General features: G+C 41.4%; 1 protein-coding gene across 2 annotated transcripts in view; it reads left to right on the top strand.

Annotated features, from left to right (window-relative positions):
* SLC35F3 (solute carrier family 35 member F3) overlaps positions 1-21,634 on the top strand; it is a 414,606-nt gene that overhangs the window by 347,996 nt on the left and 44,976 nt on the right. The window lies entirely within an intron of this gene.

Below are 21,634 nucleotides of genomic sequence, written 5' to 3'. Positions count from 1 at the left end.
TGTGCACACATATACATGCTCACATGCATGAACATATGTACATATATACGCAGATTACATACATAAAGATATGTGCATGCATCTATAGTACATCATCCAATCATGCAATTTCACATGATGTGGGTCCTCTGAAGCAAATTATTATTTTCTTTTAAATTTTTTGTTTATTGCAGTAACATTGGTTTATAACATTGTATAAATTTCAGGTGTACATCATTATACTTGTTTCTGCATAGATTACATCATGTTCACCACCCAAATACTAATTACAACCCATCACCACACACATGTGCCGAATTATCCCTTTCGCCCTCCTCCCTCCCCCCTTCCCCTCTGGTAACTACCAATCCAATCTCTGTCTCTATGTGTTTGTTTATTGGTGTTATCTACTACTTAATGAAGGAAATCATACGGTATTTGACCTTCTCCCTCTGACTTATTTCACTTTGCATAATACCCTCAAAGTCCATCCATGTTGTCACAAATGGCTGGATTTCATCGTTTCTTATGGCTGAGTAGTATTCCATTGTGTATATATACCACATCTTCTTTATCCATTCGTTCCTTGATGGGCACTTAGGTTGCTTCCAAGTCTTGGCTATTGTGAATAACGCTGCAATGAACACAGGGGTGCATGTATCTTTACGCATTGGTGTTTTCAAGTTCTTTGGATAAATACCCAGCAGTGGAATAGCTGGATCATATGGTAGTTCTATCCTTGATTTTTTGAGGAATCTCCATACTGTTTTCCATAGTGGCTGCACCAGTTTGCACTCCCACCAGCAGTGTATGAGAGTTCCCTTCTCTCCACATCCTCTCCAACACATGTTGTTTCCTGTCTTGTTAATTATAGCCATTCTGACGGGCGTGAGGTGATATCTCATTGTAGTTTTGATTTGCATTTCCCTGATAGTTAATGATTTTGAACATCTTTCCATGTGCCTGTTGGCCATCTGTATATCTTCTTTGGAGAAATATCTGTTCAGGTCTTTTGCCCGTTTTTTAATTGGGTTGTTAGTTTTTTTGTTGTTGAGATGCATCAGTTCTTTGTATATTTTGGAGATTAAGCCCTTATCAGATGTATGGTTTGCAAATATCTTCACCCAATTGTTAGGTTGTCTTTTCGTTTTGTTGATGGTTTCCTTTGCTGTGCAGAAGCTTTTTAGTTTGATGTAGTCCCATTTGTTTATTTTTTCTATTGTTTCTCTTGTCCAATCAGACATGGTGCTTGAAAATATGTTGCTAAGACCGATGTCGAAGAGCATACTGCCTATGTTTTCTTCTAGAAGTTTCATAGTTTCAGGTCTTACATTCAAGTCTGTAATCCATTTGGAGTTAATTTTTGTGTATGGTGTAAGGTAAGGGTCTACTTTCATTTTTTTGCATGTGGCTGTCCAGTTTTCACAACACCATTTGTTGAAGACACTTTCTTTTCTCCATTGTATGTTCTTGGCTCCTTTCTCAAAGATTAGCTGTCCATAGATGTGTGGGTTTATTTCTGGGCTTTCGATTCTATTCCATTGATCTGTGTGTCTGTTTTTGTGCCAGTACCATGCTGTTTTGGTTACTATAGCTTTGTAGTATATTTTGAAATCAGGGAGTGTGATACCTCCAGCTATGTTCTTTTTTCTCAGGATTCCTTTACTTATTCGGGGTCTTTTGTTGTTCCAAATAAATTTTAGGATTCTTTGTTCTATTTCTGTGAAAAATGTTGTTGGAACTTTGATAGGGATTGCATTGAATCTATAGATTGTTTTAGGAAGTATGGACATCTTAACTATGTTAATTCTTCCAGTCCAAGAGCACGGAATATCTTTCCATTTCTTTGTGTCTTCTTCAATTTCCTTCAGCAATGTTTTATAGTTTTCCGTGTACAGCTCTTTCACCTCTTTGGTTAAGTTTATTTCTAGGTATTTTATTCTTTTTGTTGCAATTGTAAATGGGATGGTATTCTTAATTTCTCTTTCTGCTACTTCGTTGTTACAGTATAGAAATGCAACTGATTTTTGTATGTTGATTTTGTATCCTGCAACTTTACCGTATTCGTTTATTACTTCTAAAAGTTTTCTGGTGGATTCTTTAGGGTTTTCTATATATAAAATCATGTCATCTGCAAATAGTGACAGTTTCACTTCTTCCTTTCCAATTTGGATCCCTTTTATTTCTTTCTCTTGCCTGATTGCTCTGGCTAGGACTTCCAGTACTATGTTAAATAGGAGTGGTGACAGTGGGCATCCTTGTCTGGTTCCTGTTCTTAGTGGGATAGCTTTCAGTTTTTCACCATTGAGGATGATATTAGCTGTGGGTTTGTCATATATGGTCTTTATTATGTTGAGGTACTTTCCTTCTATCCCCATTTTATTTAGAGTTTTTATCATAAATGGATGCTGTATCTTGTCAAATGCTTTCTCTGCACCTATTGAGATGATCATGTGATTTTTATTCTTCATTTTATTAATGTGGTGTATCACGTTGATTGATTTGTGAATGTTAAACCATCCCTGGAATAAATGCCACTTGATCATGGTGTATAATATTTTTAACGTATTGTAGTATGCGATTTGCTAGTATTTTGTTGAGGATTTTCGCATCGATGTTCATCAGTGATATTGGCCTGTAGTTTTCTTTTTTTTGTGTTGTCCTTGTCTGGTTTTGGTATCAGGGTAATGTCGGCTTCATAGAATGAGTTAGGGAGCTTCCCCCCCTCCTCAATTTGTTGGAAGAGTTTGAGAAGGATAGGTATTAAGTCTTTGAATGTTTGGTAGAATTCACCAGGGAAGCCGTCTGGTCCTGGACTTTTATTTTTGGGAAGGTTTTTGATTACTGTTTTGATCTCCTTACTGGTGATTGGTCTATTCAAATTCTCTACTTCTTCTTGATCCAGTTTTGGAAGGTTGTATGATTCTAAGAATTTATCCATTTCTTCCAGATTTTCGAATTGGTTGGCATATAGCTTTTCATAGTATTCTCTTATAATCTTTTGTGTTTCTGAGGTGTCTGTTGTAATTTCTCCTCTTTCATTTCTAATTTTACTTACTTGTGCCTTCTCTCTTTTTTTCTTGGTGAGTCTAGCTAAAGGTTTGTCAATTTTGTTGATCTTTTCAAAGAACCAGCTCTTGGTTTTATTAATTCTTTCTATTGTTTTTTTGGTCTCTATTTCATTTATTTCTGCTCTGATTTTTATTATTTCCCTTCTTCTACTGATTTTGGGCTTGGTTTGTTCTTTTTTTTCCAGTTCCTTTAGGTGCATTGTTAGATTGTTTATTTGAGATTTTTGTTTGTTGAGATAGGCCTGTATTGCTATAAACTTCCCTCTCAGAACTGCTTTTGCTGTATCCCATGAATTCTGGCATGTCGTATTTTCATTTTCATTTGTCTCCAGGTATTTTTTGATTTCTTCTTTGATTTCTTCGTTGACCCAGTCATTGTTCAGTAGCATTTTGTTTAATCTCCATGTATTTGTGGCTTTTCTGATGTTCTTCCTATAGTTGATTTGTAGTTTCATACCGTTGTGGTCAGAAAAGATGCTTGGTATTATTTCAATCTTCTTAAATTTATGGAGACTTGTTTTGTGGCCTAATATGTGATCAGTCCTGGAGAATGTTCCATGTGCATTTGAAAAGAATGTGTATTCTTCGGTTTGTGGATGGAATGCTCTGTATATATCTACTACGTCCATCTGTTCTAGTGTATTATTTAAGGCCAATGTTTCCTTATTGATCTTCTGTTTGGATGATCTATCCGTTGGTGTAAATGGAGTGTTAAAGTCCCCTACTATTATTGTGTTACTGTCTATTTCTGTTTTTATGTCTGTTAATAATTGCTTTATATATTTAGGTGCACCTACATTGGGTGCGTATATATTTACAAGTGTTATATCCTCTTGTTGGATTGTTCCGTTGATCGTTATGTAATGCCCTTCTTTGTCTCTTTTTACAGTTTTTGTTTTAATGTCTATTTTGTCTGATATGAGTACTGCTACCCCAGCTTTCTTTTCATTGCCATTTGCATGGAGTATCTTTTTCCATCCCTTCACTTTCAGTTTGTGAGTGTCTTCAGGTCTGAAGTGTGTCTCTTGTATGCAGCATATATATGGGCCTTGTTTTTTTATCCAGTCAGCCACCCTATGCCTTTTAATTGGAGCATTTAGTCCATTGACGTTTAAAGTAGCTATTGGTAAGTATGTACTTACTGCCATTTTTTAACTTTTTTTTTCTCAGTGTTTTAGTAGTCCTTCTCTGTTCCTTCCTTCTTCTATACAGAATTGATGGTCTCTTTAGTTTGACCTCTGTCTGAAAGCTCTACTCTTTAACTCCCTTCCTCCCTCCTTTTATGTTTTTGATATCATATCTAACCTCTTTTTTGTACATTTGTATCCATTACCCTCTTATCATGGAAATAGATAATTTTTCCTATTTGTGCTCTTCTCTTTTCCCCTTAAATCAGTCCCTTTAACATTTCTTGTAACACTGGTTTCTTGGTGACAAACTCCTTTAATTTTTGCTTGTCTGGGAAATTTTTGATCTCTCCTTCCATTTTGAATGATAACCTTGCTGGGTAGAGTATTCTTGGCTGTAAGTTTTTTCCTTTTAGCACTTTAAATATATCGTGCCACTCTCTTCTAGCCTGTAAGGTTTCTGCTGAGAAGTCAGCTGATAGCCTTATGGTGTTTCCTTTGTATGTAACTTGACTTTCTCTTGGGGCTTTTAGGATTCTCTCTTTATCTTTAATTCTGGACATTTTGATTATGATGTGTCTTGGTGTGGGCCTCTTTGGGTTTATCTTGTTTGGGGCTCTCTGTGCTTCCTGTACCTGGATGTCTGTTTCCTTCCTTAGGTTAGGGAAGTTTTCATCTATCTGCCCCTTTGTCTCGCTCTTCTCCTTCCGGGACACCTATAACACGGATGTTAGTGCGCTTGATGTTGTCCCAGAGGTCCCTTAGACTGTCCTCACTCTTTTTAATTCTTTTCTCTTTTACCCGTTCAGCTTGGGTAATTTCTTCTAGACTTTCGTCCAGCTCACAGATCCATTCTTCTGTATCCTCTACTCTGCTTTTGAGTCCCTCTAGTGAATTTTTCATTTCCAGTATTGTATTCTTCATCTCTGATTGGTTTTTTTTTTATATCTTCCATTTCTTTGTTGACATTTTCACTGAGTTCATCTATTCTTCTCCCCACGTCAGTGAGCATCCTTAACACTCTTTGTTTGAACTCTCTGTCAGGTAGGTTGCTCATTTCTGTTTCACTTAGTTCCTTTTCTGGGGTTTTGTCCTGTTCCCTTACTTGGAATGTATTCTTTTGCCTCCTCATTTTGCCTCTTTCCCTGTGCTTGTGACTATGTATTAGGTAGGTCAGCTACGTCTCCTGCTCTTGGATAGGTGACCTTATGTAAGTGATGGCTTAGGAGGCCTGCCGTGTGCTTCCCTCAGTTCTCAGTGTTCCAGGGGTGACCCCTATGTGGGCTACGTGTGTCCTTCTGTTGTGGCCTATTTGCTCTCCCTGTAGGCGCCCAGGGAGGCCGAGTTATGATCCTGGCCAGCTGTTGTAATACTCAGCTGCTTGTAGTTGTTGTGGGCCCTTCAGTCTCTTTATTGGGTGTGGGGAGCCCCAGCACAGTTGGCTGCAAGTTCTAATACCACATTTGTGTTGCAGTATTTCTTTTAAGTGAGTAGGCCCCCACTGTGGCAGGTTGTTAGGCTCAGGGCCTTGCAATTGCTGTAAGCCTCCAGCCTTTAGGTCTCTTGTCAGCTCTCTGAGGATTGCAGCTGGGTGGGGCTGGGCTCAGGCGCAGGAGCACCCAATTGTTTCAGGCTTTGGAAGGTGGGGCAAACCCCCTATGTGGGTCTTTGAGAAGCACAAGTCTTCTTCAGCTGACAAGCCCTGCTGCCCACAGGTCCACACACACACACTCAACACGGTCCTGCCCCGTGTGCACGCCCCGACCTCCCCAAGCGGACCCGGTCTCTCCACGGCAGGAGCCCCACACACTCCACCACTGCCCCACACTCTCCACCTGCTCCTTGTGCAGGCCCTGCCCCCCTCAAGTCGGCTCAGTTGCCAGGCTGCAGAGAATCCAGTCACCAATCTATGCAGGCCCACAAGTTGCCTGAGGGCTTGTTGTTGGGTGGGGCCAGTCTCTAGGGTGGGCTGCCTGCCCTGGCTGAGCTGGATTAAATCAGTGCTCTAGCGGGTGGAGCAGACCCTGGGCTAGCAGGCCCCAGGGAGAACTCCAATGGTGTCTGTGTCAGCATGCCCACACCAGACCACAACAGTGGCCACCACCAATGTCCCAGTCCCTGGAGAGGTCCCACCTCTCACTGAGATGCACCCAAGGCCTATTAGGTGAGTCTCTTTACACCAAAGCACTGTGCACCTTTCTTTCTGGTGATTTTAGGTTGCTTTCTGAAACGGGTGAGTTTGGGCGTGGGCCCTTTAAGAGCCGGTTTTAATTTCTTTGTGAACCAGCTTTTCTGGGGGTGCTCCCCAATGCTTTAGTAGCGGGCAAAGTCAGATATTATGCCACTTGTCTCGATTGTGCTGGGTCCACAAAATGCCCACAGCAGGGGTGCTCCCCGGCTCAGGGCCCTGCGCCTCCAGGGAGGGCTGTGGACCTGTGGGCTGCTCCCGGGTGGCCGTGAGGCGCTGCGGCTTGTGAAGGCGGCGTTTTTCCTCTCCAGAAGGGAGTTTCTGCCTCTTCTACCTCAGTTCAGATTGTCCGTTGTTGCAGGAGTTCCTCTTATCCAGTTTTCAGTTCTGTCTCAGGGGTAATTTTTCCACTAGTAGTTGTAAATTGGCTGTGTCCGTGGGAGGAGGTGAGTTCAGAGTCTGCCTACGCCGCCATCTTGACTTCCTCTGAAGCAAATTATTTAAAAAGACTCTGAGGGAATAACAAGCTTGAAATTTAGAAGGACAAAAGCTGTGCTGTGTGCAAGAACACAGGGGTAGGGATGAAGGGAATCTGAGGCCTCGCTGGCTGTGGGCAGAAACTCGGGTTTATTCTAGCTACAGTGGGAAGCCATCGTGAGGTGTAGGAAGAGGAGGACTTAGTGAGCTCTGCGTGTATGAATTTGTCAGACTTTCATAGGATGTAACCTTAGACAGTGTATCCAATCCAATTTCCTGGTTTTAATGATGAGGACATAAAACCCGAGTAGGTTAAGCGATCACGCCAGCCACACAGCCAGAATTGGGACCCAGCCTCCAATCTCCCCACCAGGATTCTTTGGATTCCAGTTCACTCTGTTCCTTTGGGAACTGCTTGTTCTTCCCCACCCCACCCCATGCTCCTCAAGCCACCCACCAGTATTCTCTCCCCTAGCTTGGTTCCCTCCACCTCCATGGCCACCAGCTCCCCCAGCTCCAGAGTCCCACACTGCAGGTGCCCAGTGCAGTGTTCACCCAGGGTCGACCCAGTCCATCATTCTGCTGGGGTAGACCGAGGCACCCAGTAAAGACGTGGTCCCAGGTAGATAAGTTGCAAATAGTTCTCTGGTGTTACCCTTCCCCAGCAGCTGCTGCAGTTTCCTCCCTACTTCCCAGGCAGATGGGTCAGGAATCCCTTGCAACAGAATCTGGAGGTGCTGACAAAGTCACTGGGCTGCAGAGGTAACATGGGTAAAAAGAAGCAAATGAAAAAGTGATGGCCATTGTGCTGTCATTTGCAAGAGAAAGCCCCCTTCAGGCACACATGTTCCTGGAGAGTCCACAGGCACCTCCACTTTTCAAGGGAACACCATGGGGAAGCTTGTCATTTAATTAAAAAGATGAGTGTTTCTCAGAATATGACAAGTGATCTTCCTACATCAAAATCACTTGGGGAGCTTGTTAAAGTGCACAGTCCTAAGTCCCACCAGACTTGCTAAATCATCATTTCTGGGGGTCACTTGCTTTGAAAATGTTATCTAAACAACCCATTTCCAGATTAGGCTCCTTTGTTTCAGCTGTTGAATGTTCCAATCTGACTGACTCACCATAATTAACCTGACTAATATATTAGGAATTGTTACCAAAAAAGTGCTGGATTATGAGAATTCTGATAGGAATTAGAATGCTAAAGAAGTCCTAATGGTCGCAGACGTGCATCTTTGGCACAAGTGGAACCTCAGTTCTTGCAAAGATTGATGCTGTCTCCTCCACATTTTTCCCCTATAATAGTGTTTTGGTGTAATGAGGCAGTCAGAGCTCTTGGGACCTAAGGCAGGGTTGGCAAACTTTTTCTGAAAAGGGCCAGGTAGTGAGTACTTTTGGTTTCTGTTGCAACTACTAAACTTTGCCATTGTAGAGTGTGTGCAGCCATCGATAATACATAAATGAATGAGCAGGGCTGTGTGTCAATCAAACTTTATTTTCAAAACAGGCATCAGGCTGCATTTGGCAATGAGCCATAGTTTACAGAACCCCTGATCTAAGGTATTACACCCTGGAACTAAGTTCAATATTTAGAGCCAAAATATGTGATTCTGATAAAGCCTCAGACCTAGAAGGCTGTGCTCATTGTGTTGAGCATGGCCGTATGTGGCCTATGCTGTGAATCAGAGAGAGTGGGCCACAGTTGGTGTGTAGTAGACACTAATGTGTCCAGAACAGAGTGCTCACAGTTGCTCGAAGTTCTGCACTAGAATGACGAGATTTATGGTAGGGGCTGGCATCCATTCACCACCCTTGAGGGTATGTACAAAGGATGATCGCAATGGTAATACATCTAGAATATATGTCAGTTGGACCTTGAGCGACTTTAGAGTAGTGCTGTCCAGTAGAACTTCCTGCGATGGTGGTGTTCTGTCTGTGCTGTCCAGTAAAGCCCTCACTCGGCACACATTGCTATTGCACACTTGAAATATGGCTAGCTCGACATAGCTTTAGAGAGAATTTAAAATGCTTAACTTGAAGAGAAAAGGCTGGGAGAATGGTATCTCGTCAATATCTTTTCAAATATTTTGAGGCACTATCGTGTACAAGGGAGGTCAGAGTTATACTATTTTTTAAATTGCTTTAGAGAGCAAAATTAGAACTCTCCATGAAGGCTGGACATTGCTTATGATGGTTGTGAATACAGACAGTGGAAGTCCAATTTCCTGAGTTCAAATCCTGCTCCACCGCTTCTTAGACCTGTGGACCCCATAAATGTCAGCTGTGATTATTAATACCACCTTGTTGCTATACAAAGGCTCAGTGAAAGAAGAATGCCTTGGTTGTGGAGCTTTACAATAGTAGAATGGCCTTCCCCTTCAAGTGGTAGTTTCCTGCTTCTGGAAGAGTCTGTGAGCTTACAGAGCTCTGGCCAGGGCTGCTGGAGGTGAAGGAGGCCCAGATGAGAGGCAGGTCACCCCAGATGACCTCTAAGAGCAGTGATGCTTAAGGCTGAAAGGATCTGAGAGCAGACAGTAGCCACAAAGTGGGGGCCTACCCAGGTGGAATTCTCTGAGTTAGGGAGCAGGTAGGTGCCAGCAGAGAAGTTAGAGTTCCAGAGAGTCTGTGAGAGGATGAGCAGCAACAGAGGAATGTCTCAGGATTGCTGGCAAGGACATTAGTGCCTCCAGCAGAAGAGTTCCTGAGGCCTTGTTGGGCAGATCTACAGACAGCATGAAGCCAAAGGTTAGAAAGCTATTGGAAAGTAATTTGGACGTGTATTCGTGGGACCGAGGACCCAAAGAGAAAACCATCTACTTTCTTGAGGATAGAAGAATTGAAGAGGAATGCCTCTTATGTGGTACTGAGTAGATGCCAGTCAAGATGACCCAGCAGGAAGAATAGAACCTCCATAGGATCTGGTCACCGGAGGAGCTTGGACATGGAACTAGGGACTCTTGAAAGAGATTTTCAGCCAAGTTAAGTTGACCTACATTGCATGGTAACTCAAATCTATCAGTTTTGTAGACAGCTGGTGCCCTCAAAGTCATGGTGGTTTCAATGGATTTTGTGTGTGTGTGTGAGGAAGATTAGCCCTGAGCTAACATCCATTGCCAATCCTTTTTTGGCTGAGGAGGACTGCCTCTGGGCTAAAATCTGTGCCCATCTTCCTCTATGTTATATGGGACGCCACCACAGCATGGCTTGATAAGCAGTGCATAGGTCCACGCCCAGGATCTGAACCCATGAACCCCGGGCTGCTGAAGTGGAGCACGCGAACTTAACCACTACGCCACCAGGCCAGCCCCTCAATGGCGTTTTAATAGCCAACCATGGGTCACTGTACTGCAGGCAAGGAGTAGGGTAGGGTAGTGTAGGAGAAGACAGAAGAAGAAAGATCCTCTATCCCAGGAGCTTGGCCTCCATAGGAGAAGTCTGCCCTGTCCCTATGGATGATGTTCGTGGAGAGGGGCCAGTGGGCAGGGAAATCAGTGAGGCAGACACAGGACTCTGATGTGGTTTGGAGGCTGCTTGAACCACATTTGTCAGATGTTGTTGTTTTCTGATTGGGTAGCTTTAGAGTGAAGGCAGCTCACCAAGCAGCCATGTTTCATTCTGTTGTAATTTTCTGAAGGAGAATAGGAGAAGCAAAGGTGGGTGAGGTATTGAATGTGGAGGCAAGCACTTTGTGCCTTAACAAGAGTCTCTAGGCAAAGGTATTCCTTATACTCAGATGCACAGGCCATCTCAGCCCCTACTCAAAGCGAAAGTGGGAAGAGAGTTTCCACACTCATGGCCCTCTGCTTTAATACTCTTCCAAATGACTAGCTTTGGAAGTGGGTTTGTGTGCTAGCCTAATCTTTTTAAATACTAATCTCACTTTTCTGAAGAAGGGTGCCCCCATTTCCTCCCATCCCCCATCACCTTCCATAGAGATTCCTCCCATTCTTTCCTCATAACCAAAAGAATATGACACACCTAAAAAAGACACAATAGTAGACTGTGGCTAGAAATTAGGACAAATGAGATTTATGGTTTTATATTGGTTTTCTGGAAGGCAAGAGATGCTGCAAAATGAGAGAGTGAATGGCTGAGAAAGAAGTTATTAACTCTTAAAGGAGGACACACTGCATACTTAGGGAGAGAGAAAGACTAAAGCTGGAATGTTGTTATATGGGTATCTTTCTCCTCAGAGAACTTTTTGTGAGGCTTGGCTGGACTCGTGTGGTTTTTAATAACAGAGATGGAAAATCAGAGGGGAGATGAACATGTGGCTTCCAACTTTTGACCCCCTGCTAGGCTGAGGGCTCCTGGGCCTGCTGTGCCAGGGAGCCAGGGTCTGAGAGGAGGGTGGGCAGGTATGGTCAGCAGGTCAGAGCAGAATGTTGACGTGGAGTGCCCGGAGACCTGCAACAGAGGGCAGGAGGTGGAGAACAAACGGCCCTGAGAGAGTTAAGAGCCAGGGCCCAGCCCAGAAGCAAAGTGGACAAGATGTTGGGGACATATCCGTGCTGTTCGTGGAGTGGGCCTGAGTGAGTCAGATTCCTTTACAGGCTCAGTCTAGAACAGGAAAAAAAATAGAGCCAAAGACTGTCTCACAGTTCAGAACAACAAAGACTAACAATGCTAATTTGTGAATTGGTCCCATTTACAGTTGTGTTATCAGAACTTGGCTTTGCACCATTATGTAAATCAGGGGTGTCTTTTTATTTCACAGCACATTAGTTAGACTTTCCTGGTTTAGCCGGCATGTCAGGCACCATTACCCAATTCCTGCTTGCTCAGTTAACAAATGATCACCCCTAACAGTGGCTACATAAATGGCACCTGGCTCATTAACCGGCCCACTGTTCTTGTGGCTGGAGAGGTCTGCTCCTCTCTCCTTTGATCCTGACACAAGAGCCAGGAAGAGCCCCACTTTTTACACCAGGAGCCACTTCCCTTTAGAATAAAACATATTAGCATTTCATTGGCAAAGATTCCTCATTTGGTTCCATCCAATTTACCGTTAATGGAGACAGTTCCTGCTTGTTTTCAGCCCATGGCTTCACCCAAAATGAGCATGCCCACTAAATCGCTTGGGTAACAAGTGGACTTCCTCCTACACAGCCTGCACTTTATCTTCAACTTGTTCTTGTTTACCACCTACTTTCAGATACACATTCGCAATACTGAAGGGGTTATAATTAGAGTAACTAATGGCTGTGTTTTAACATTTTTACTGAAATTCATCATTAAATGAATGCACCCTCTCACTGAAACAGGCTTTGCCAGTCTCTTTATTGGAAGCCAATGGAGAGAAGAACAACAAGGGATGCCCTTTAGACCAGGAAGTCACAGCACAGTATTAACTGAACCTTATGCTTTCTGAGAGGGGAGTGGAGTGGGATAAGAAAATTGTTGGGTAGTGATGAATTAAAGACAAACAGGAAGTGGAGTGACTAGGCCCCTAGACAGACTGGGATGACTCTCCCAATGCCAGACAGTCCCTTTCCTACATATATTATTATGAATATCCCCATTTCTGAGCACTCACCCGATGCCAGGATGGTGCTAAGCACATGTACATACTTTATCTCATTTCACCTGCACAGTCATCATAGGAGGTAAGTATTATTACCAGCTCCTTTTTAAAGATGGAGAACTGAGGCTCAGACAGGTTGAGTAACTTGTCAGTTATCACAGGCAGGATTTGAACCCATGTGTCACTCCAGAGGCTCCCTTGCTTACCCCCCGCACCATCCTCATCCTAACTAGAATGCTCGGGTTCTGTCTGCAGTGGCTGGGCCACTGGGACACCAATATGAAGTGCCTGAAGACTTTGCGTAGTAACTTTGCCTGGCCTGTGGTACTTACTTATGGCAGCCTGAGCAAACTAATACACATGGTCTGAGGCTTGTTTCATCTTGGTCCCCAGTTGGCAGAGAGGAGAATGGACATGAAGTCAATGTACATCAACTATGGTACTACATTGGAAAACCAGAGATTTAATGAGGTGTTAAAACAGACTTTTTAAGTCTCAGAACAACAACAAAATAGCTGGTAGTTTAAAACAGATTCTTTAGACACCCATCAGGGAATAAGTATATGCAAACAAAGTAGGCACCTCAGGTTTTTTTCTTGAACTGAAAGAGGGTCCATGAGAAGTAGTAACGTAACCCACACCTCCAAGGTGACCTTCAAAACGGCTCAGCCTTTCACTTGGAAGTAGACGCCCTGCGTTGTCAGATCCTGTGAATCAATCATATCAAGCTCGTGTGAAGATTTCTGTGTATTTTGTCTTGGGATTATAGTGCATTGTGAAGGCTCAACCAACCACTTGCTCATCTATTATGCTTCATGTCAAATTACTGTCAGAGCCGTGCTCCTGGCCGGGGAGCAATGAGCATGCTGTAGCTGCTGGGCTGTGGCTGAGCTTAAGCTTTCGATTCTTTTCTGAAGAATTTCCCCTGGTACATAGTGTAGAGGAGCATCCTGGCCTCACAGCCCTGTGGAGGGAGCTGCCAAGCAGAATAAAGGCCCCTCCTAACACCTTTTGACATTGTTGTGCCCAGATACACACAGGCCCCTGTTAGTTACTCTCCACGTGAAAGAAATAGCCTTGAATCCTTCACCAGACAGTTACTGCTTTGCTCAGCTCTGGAGGAATAAATAGATGTTCAGAGGACCCACCAAACTGACACACAGTCCCTATTGCTAGCTAGGACTAGAGCCTCAAATGCTCATCTGGTCCTCAAGCCTGACAACAGGCCTGTGTGAGCCTACAGCCCCTCCTGGCCTTTAGCTCATAATCCAAATGCACTTGGACCTGGTGGTCTTCTCCCCCGCCGCTCTTGACCTGAGTCGGATCTCAGAGGAGAGCCCTTCTCCATAGTTAAGAACAGAACCTTCCCAGGGGCCTAATGGGCACTTCCTGATGGAGGACTCTCTCTATGGCCATCTCCCAACAGGCTGGCCCAAGCCAAAGTGCACATGACCATAAGCAAATCCTTGATTTTGCAGGAACTATTTTGAACAAACTACCTCGCCTCCTATGCTTCGCCCAGCAAATATTCTTAAAACACAAAAGACAAGTATTTTATGCTAATTACTGTCATTTTCTCCACAAGTAACTAAGAATAAACAGTTGTGCAACTCACTGCTAATTTGTTGCTGTGAGTTTAGGTTACGTGACACTTTATTGAAGGTAATGGGGAATGCAAAATAGCACTGCAGACCAACAGAAAATTGGTCAGTTGTTGCTACAGCAGACCCTAATAAGAGTGAGACTGAATGGATTCCATAATGTGGACATCATTGGAAGAAAGCTGAATTCTAGAATGCTTCAAGGGGCAGAAATCTTTGAAGGCAGAAGAATCCAGCCTACCAGAGAATACGGGCTTGGAGGATGGAGCCTCACAACTCTCTTCACCAGCAACCATGTGCAGGCCCTCTCCATGGACACGTTGATTGGTGGTAAAAGTGTCATGCCTGGCATCACTGCATGAGAATAGTCACCTTCAGTACCTAGAATGTTTAAGGACACACTAATTTTGATGTGATAATGATTTTTTTAATAATTTATTTACTTATTTATTTATTTTCCCCCAAAGCCCCAGTAGATAGTTGTATGTCGTAGCTGCACATCCTTCTAGTTGCTGTATGTGGGACGTGGCCTCAGCATGGCTGGAGAAGCAGTGCGTCGGTGCGCACCCGGAATCTGAACCCAGGCCGCCAGCAGCGGAGCGCATGCACTTAACCGCTAAGCCACGGGGCCGGCCTGATGTGATAATGATTATAATTGAGAGCACTGTCAGCAGCAGATGCCACTTTTGGAGCACTTACTACATGTCAGGAACCTTTAGACACAATATCTAATGAAATATTGATCATAACTTTTGAAAATAGGCATTATTATCCCCATTGTATAGATGACAAAGTCGAGGCTCAGGGAGGAAAATCAACCTTCCCCAGATTATACAGCTAGGAAGTAATAAGGGCAGAATTCTTATCCAGGGTGTCTGACTTCTAAGTCCGTGCACAACAAAACGACTGTTTGCTATATGGTACACATCCACTCCTCCCTCTGCTCCTACTCATTTTCCACATAAATGTTTACCTGGAACTCTTCACCTCCCTGTATGAGTTGGTACTGGAACAGTTGGTTCAGTTTCAAATAGAATTCATACATCCAACAAATGTTAATCGAGCTTCTTCTGCATGTCTGGCTCTGTTCTAGTGGCTTGGGGATTGTGGGAAGATGCAGAACAGAAGGAGAAAGTCTTTAATTGTCATTCTGTCTCCTGTGTTAAAGAATTCAAAAGACTAGGGGAAAAAATTAGAGGCCACTGAAGGCCCACAGTGAGAGGAGGTGGTGAGAGAGTGCCTGGCTTCTCTAAATGCACGTGTCCAGGACACTTAGTCCAAATGGTGACATTACAAGATATCAATGAAACAAGCAAGTGAGATCACTGACACACAGCTAGTGATCTTTGAGGAGCTCTGGGGAGAAAGGAGGGCCAAAGAACAGAGATGGGCAAGGGAAGAAGAAAGATTCCACCAATTCCAACCTGCATGCAAGGGTTGATCACAGGCCAAATGCTACGCTGAATTACTAACAGGATGGTTTGGGAGCCGTTAAATTAACACAAGTGGTGATCTCTAAGAAGTGCCTCACGTTCTCCAAAGATCTGTCATGTCAATTGGGCGCCATTTCCTTTTTTGGTGAGGATTCCTGAGTGGTGGCTCAAGAGTATGTAGTAAACACTGTATAGCTGAACTTCAGCAAACCATCCAACTTCATCTGATAAGAAGCTTGGGTGAAGAAACAAGGGTTGAAATCAAGACATGTAGGTACTTGAATAGCTGTCCCCAAAGATGCATGTCAATTATCTATGTCAACCTCAAGGGAATTTCTTAGGACCTCCAACTAGGCTTAGCCTACTGTCTAGTCTAGTTCAACATTTTTTTCAATGACTTTGGTAAAAACATAAAAGTTACATTTGTCAAAATTGTAAATGACACAAAATCTAGGAGGGATAATGATGTCTTGTATGATAAAGTCAGGATCCAAAAAGATCTGGCTGGCCAGAAAACAGAGCCAGATATAATAAGAAATGTAATAGAAATAAATGTAAAGTGTCCACATGGATCCACAAATACAGGAGAAGGCTGGGTGCAGGGGCTGGGACAAACCAACAGCCACACGTGTGAAACGGACTTCAACTGATTATAACTTTAACGTGAGTTATTTGCATGATGAAGTCATCAAAGTTTTTTGTTTAATCCATGTTACATAATAAGGTACAATAATTTGAGTTAAGGATCTGACAGTTCTTTCCTCTTCTAATGATCAGATTATACTAGTAATGTTGTGTGGGGCCACATTTTAAGAGAGACACAAATGAGTGGCAATGAGTGGGGCGAGAAGACCCAAAATCAAGTCCCACAAGATGTGAGAGAAACCAGGGATAATTAGTTTGGAGAGAAGAAGCCTCCAAATGTTTGATCATCTATCTGAATAGAAAAGGAATGAGATTGCTTTTAAGAAGTAGAATTAGGACTTCATATTAGTAGTTATATGAAGCTAGATCATAAATCAGGATGAAAAGAGACTATTCCTTCAGAGCTCTCCAAAGAGCTCTGGACTTCCTCAAAATTAGTGAGCTTGGGGTCAATAGAAATAGTAACAAATATTTATGAAGTACCAGCCAGACACTGCCCTTTCCCCCATACTGTCTTATTTTACCTTCACAATAACCCTGCAGGTTTTGCCTTAGACCCATGTTGGACATAAGGAAACAGGTTCATAGTGGTTAAATAACTCACACAATTCACATCGCTAACAAATGGAAGGGTGAAGTTTTGGCTCTAGGTGTGCCCAACACCCAAATCCATGCTGTACTGGCACATGTTGCCTAGTGAGCCTTCTTAAGGAGGGCTTTATGTCCCCCACCCAAAAAAATCACTAAGAATTAATAATAATAGTTAACATTTTTAAAATGTTTACTATGTACCAAGCACTAATCCAAACACCTTATACAAGGCAGTTCGTTTAACAATCACATAAGGAGAATATTATTATTATTCCCATTTTACAGATGGTGAAGTTGAGACACAGAGAGGTTAGGTAACTGGCCTAAGTCACTATCCTACCCAGGATTTGGACCCAAGCAGTCTGGATCTGGAGCCTGTGCCTTTAACTACATTTCTTTGCTGCCTGTCTGCATTATTAGCATCAATGAAGGGCTGCTGCAGTGTACTTAAAGTTTTTGCTCAAGGATGTGAGACTTCAATATCTGATTAGGATCATTCACTTTGCTCTAAGCTTAAATTCCAATTCCTTCATTTGCATTGACTTTGGGTTGAAAGACAGTTGCCTCCATGTTGAGTCCAGTATAGGGCAAATCTTTATGTTACCCAAATGTTCAAGTGCAGGGTCTATCCTACAGTATAGACTCCCCTTCCCCCAAGCCAGAGCACTGCCCCTGTGGAAACAAACAAGGCAGTAAAGCTCACAGCATTAGGAAATTGAGATGATTGAATACAATTTAGAATTTGGTAGAACTTTAATTAAATGCTTAAGATATGAATCATTATACAATAGTACTTTTCAAAAAAACTTGATGACTCTTATGGTTTAGCAACCATTAATAAAAGTTTCTGACATGCAGTCATGCTTATCTCTGTGTCTACTGTGATTTAGTACAAAATGCTAAGAACGTTTTAGTCTGGTCTGTGGGCAGTGTGAGAGATTAGACTCAAGCCAGTAATAGCAAGTGGAATCTGCAATATGATACTACCAAAAATGCAGCAGCAGAGGATCAATTCATCAAATACTGTGAAGAACTACAGTAGCACTGCAGAGTAGAAGAAAAATGACAAGTCTCCAGAAACCAGTCTTGAAGTCATGGAAGATTATAATCTAAATGACAGAGAATTCAAAATAGTTGTCATAAAGAAACTCAATGAGTTACAAGAAAACACAGAAAGACAGTTCAGTGAGCTCAGGAATAAAACTAATGAACAGAAGGAATTCTTCACCAAAGAGATTGAAACCCTTACAAAAAACTATACAGAAATTCTGGATATGAAGAATACAATGAGATAAAAAATAATGTAGAAACCATAAAAAAATAGAGCAGACCTTATGGAAGACAGAATTAGTGAATTCTGAAGATAGAAGATAGAAATATAGAAATGCTTCAGGTGGGGGAGGAGAGAGAACTAAGATTTTTTTAAAAATGAAGAAATTCTTTGAGAAATATCTGACTCAGTTAGGAAACATAACTTCAGGATTATAGGTATTCCAGAGGGAGAAAAGAGGGAGAAGGAAGCAGAGAGCTTGTTCAAAGAAATAATAGCTGAGAACTTCCCAAACCTGGGGAAGAAACTGGACTTACAAGTACATCAAGCCATTAGAACTTCTAATTACATTGGTGCAAAAATACCTTCTCCAAGGCATATAATATTAAAACTGTTAAAAGTCAATGACAAAGAAAAAATATTAAAGGCAGCAAGGCAGGAAAAAGTAACCAACAAAGGAACCCCTATCAGGCTTTTGGTGGATTTCTCAGCCGAAACCTTACAGGCTAGGAGAGAATGGAATGATATAGTCAAAATACTAAAAGACAAAAACTTTCAGCCAAGAATACTCTATCCAGTGAAACTATCCTTCAGATATGATGGAGAAATGAAAGCTTTCCCAGATAAACAAAAGCTGAGGGAGTCCATCGCCCCTAGATTTGCCTTACAAGAAGTCTTGAAAGGAGCCCTTCCACTTGAAACAAAAAGGCACAGGTTTACAAAGCTTTGAGCAAGGGGATAAATAGACAGACAAAATTAGGAAATTGTAGCTCTCTATCAGAACAGGTTAGCAAACATGTAATTATAACATAAAAGATAAAAGGAAGGAAAGCATCATAAATAACTATAAACACTTCAATTTAGTCACAGACTCACGACACAAAGCATAATTTTTGACGACAATAACTCAGAAAGGGAAGTGGAAAGGGATGGAGCCTGCTTAGGCTAATAGAGATAAGAGGCTTTCATAAAATGGACTGTCTCATCTTTGAGATCTTTTATACAAACCACATGGTTACCACTAAACAAAAAATCAGAGCAGAGCTACAAATCACAAACAAAGAGAAAACTGAGAAAACCACCAAACTGAAATGGCAGTCAGAAATTCAAGGGAAAAGAAACAATGGAAATATAGAACAACCAGAAAACAAAAGATAAAATGGCAGTATTAAGCCCTCATATATCGATAATCAATCTAAATGTAAATGGATTGAATCCTCCAATCAAAAGACACAGAGTGGCTGGATGGATTGAAAAACAAGACCCAACAGTATGCTGCCTCTAGGAAACACATCTCAACTCTAAAGACAAACATAGGCTCATAATTAAGGGATGGAAGATGATACTCCAAGCAAATGGCAAGCAAAAGAAAGTGGGTGTAGCCATACTTATATCAGACAAAGCAGACTTCAAGATAAAAGAGATGAGAGACAAAGAGGGGCAGTATATAATGATAAAAGGGACATTCCACCAAGAAGATATAATGCTTTTGAATATATATGCACCTAATATATATATGCACCTTATACCTAATACCTAATAACACCTAAACTATATAAAGCAACTATTAACAGACCTAGAGGGAGAAAATGACAGCAACACAATAATAGTAAGGGACCTCAACACCCCACTTACGTCAATGGATAGATCATCCAGACAGAAAGTCAACAAGGAAATAGTGGCCTTAAATGAAACACTAGACCAGATGGACTTAATAGATATATATAGAACATTCCATCCAAAAACAGCAGAATACACATTCTTCTTAAGTGCACATGGAACATTCTCAAAGATAGACCATACATTGGAAAACAAGGCAAGCCTCAATAAATTTAAGAAGATTCAAATCATATCAAGCACCTTTTCTGACAACAATGCTATGAAACTAGAAAATCAACTAAAAGAAAAAGGCTGGGAAAGTCACAAATACGTGGAGACTAAATACCATGATACTGAACAACCATTGAATCAATGAAGAAATCAAAGGAGAAAGCAAAAAATACATGGAGACAAATGTAAATGAAAACACAACATACCAACTCTTATGGGATGCAGCAAAAGCGGTACTAAGAGGGAAATTTATAGCAATACAAGCCTACCTCAACAAATAAGAAAAATCTCAAATAAGTAATGTTAAACTATACCCAACAGAACCAGAAAAAGAAAAACAAACAAAGCCCAAAGTCAGCAGAAGAAAGGAAATAGTAAAAATAGAGCAGAAATAAATGAAATAGAAAGGATCAATGAAACTAAGAACTGCTTCGATAAGAAGATAGACAAAATTGACAAGCCCTTAGCCCTTTTCTCTAAGAAAAAAAGAGAGAAGACTCAAATAAATAATATTAAAAATGAAAAAGGAGAAATTACAACAGATACCACAGAAACATGAAGGATTATAACAGAATACTCTTAAAAACTATATGCCCACAAATTGGATAACCTAGAAGAAATGGATAAATTCTTAGACTCATACAAACTCCCAAAACTGAATCAAGAAGAATTAGAGAATCTGAGTAGACCAATCACAAGTAAAGAGATTGAAAAAAACAAAAAGTTCAGGATTAGATGGCTTCTCTGGAGTATTCTGCCAAACATTCAAAGGAGATTTAATACCTATCGTTCTCAAACTACTCAGAAAAATTGAAGATGGGACACTTACTAACACATTCTACAAGACCAACATTACCCTGATACCAAAACCAGACAAGGACAACAAAAAAAGGGAACATTATAGGCCAATATCACTGATGAATATAGATGCAAAAATTCTCCACAAAATATTAGCAAATCAAATACAGCAATACATTAAAAGGATCATACGCCATGATCCAGTGGGATTTATTCCAGGAATGCAGAGATGGTTCAACATCCACAAATTAACGTGATACACCACATAAACAAAATGAGGAATAAAAATCACATGATAATCTCAATAGATGCAGAGAAAGCATTTGACAAGATCCAACATTGATTTATGATAAAAATAAAAAAACTCTCAATAAAATGGGTATAGAAAGAAAGTACCTCAACATAATAAAGGCCATATACAACAAACCCACAGCCAACATCATACTTAACGGTGAAAAACTAAAAGCCATCCCTCTGAGAACAGGAACAACATAAGGGTGCCCACTCTCACCACTCTTATTCAAAATAGTACTGGAGATTTTGGCCAGAGCAATTAGGCAAGAAAAAGAAATAAAAGGTATCCAAATTGGAAAAGAAGTAAAACTCTCACTGTTTGCAGACAACATGATTCTAGATATAGAAAGCCCTAAAGAATCCATCAAAAAACTATTAGAAACAATCAACAACTACAGCAAAGTTGCAGGGTACAAAATCAACTTGCAAAAATCAGTTGCATTTCTATACACTAATACGAACTAGTGGAAAGAGAAGTCAAGAATACAATCCCATTTACAATCTCAAAAAAAAAAGAATAAAATACCTACAAATAAATTTAACCAATGAGGTGAAAGACCTATACACTGAAAACTATAAGACATTATTGAAAGAAATCGAAGAAGACATAAAGAAATGGAAAGACATTCCATGCTCATGAATTGGAAGAATAAACATAATTAAAATGTCCATATTACCTAAAGCAATCTACAGATTCAGTGCAATCCCAATTAGAATCCCAATGACATTCTTCACAGAAGCAGAACAAAGAATCCTAAAATTTGTACGGAACAACAAAAGACCCGGAAAAGCCAAAGCAA

The sequence above is a fragment of the Ceratotherium simum genome, chromosome 6 (assembly GCF_057802395.1).
Source record: "Ceratotherium simum simum isolate JZ-2026a chromosome 6, ASM5780239v1, whole genome shotgun sequence".
NCBI classification, from domain to species: Eukaryota; Metazoa; Chordata; class Mammalia; order Perissodactyla; family Rhinocerotidae; genus Ceratotherium; species Ceratotherium simum.
This window is presented reverse-complemented; position numbering and strand designations above follow the sequence as displayed.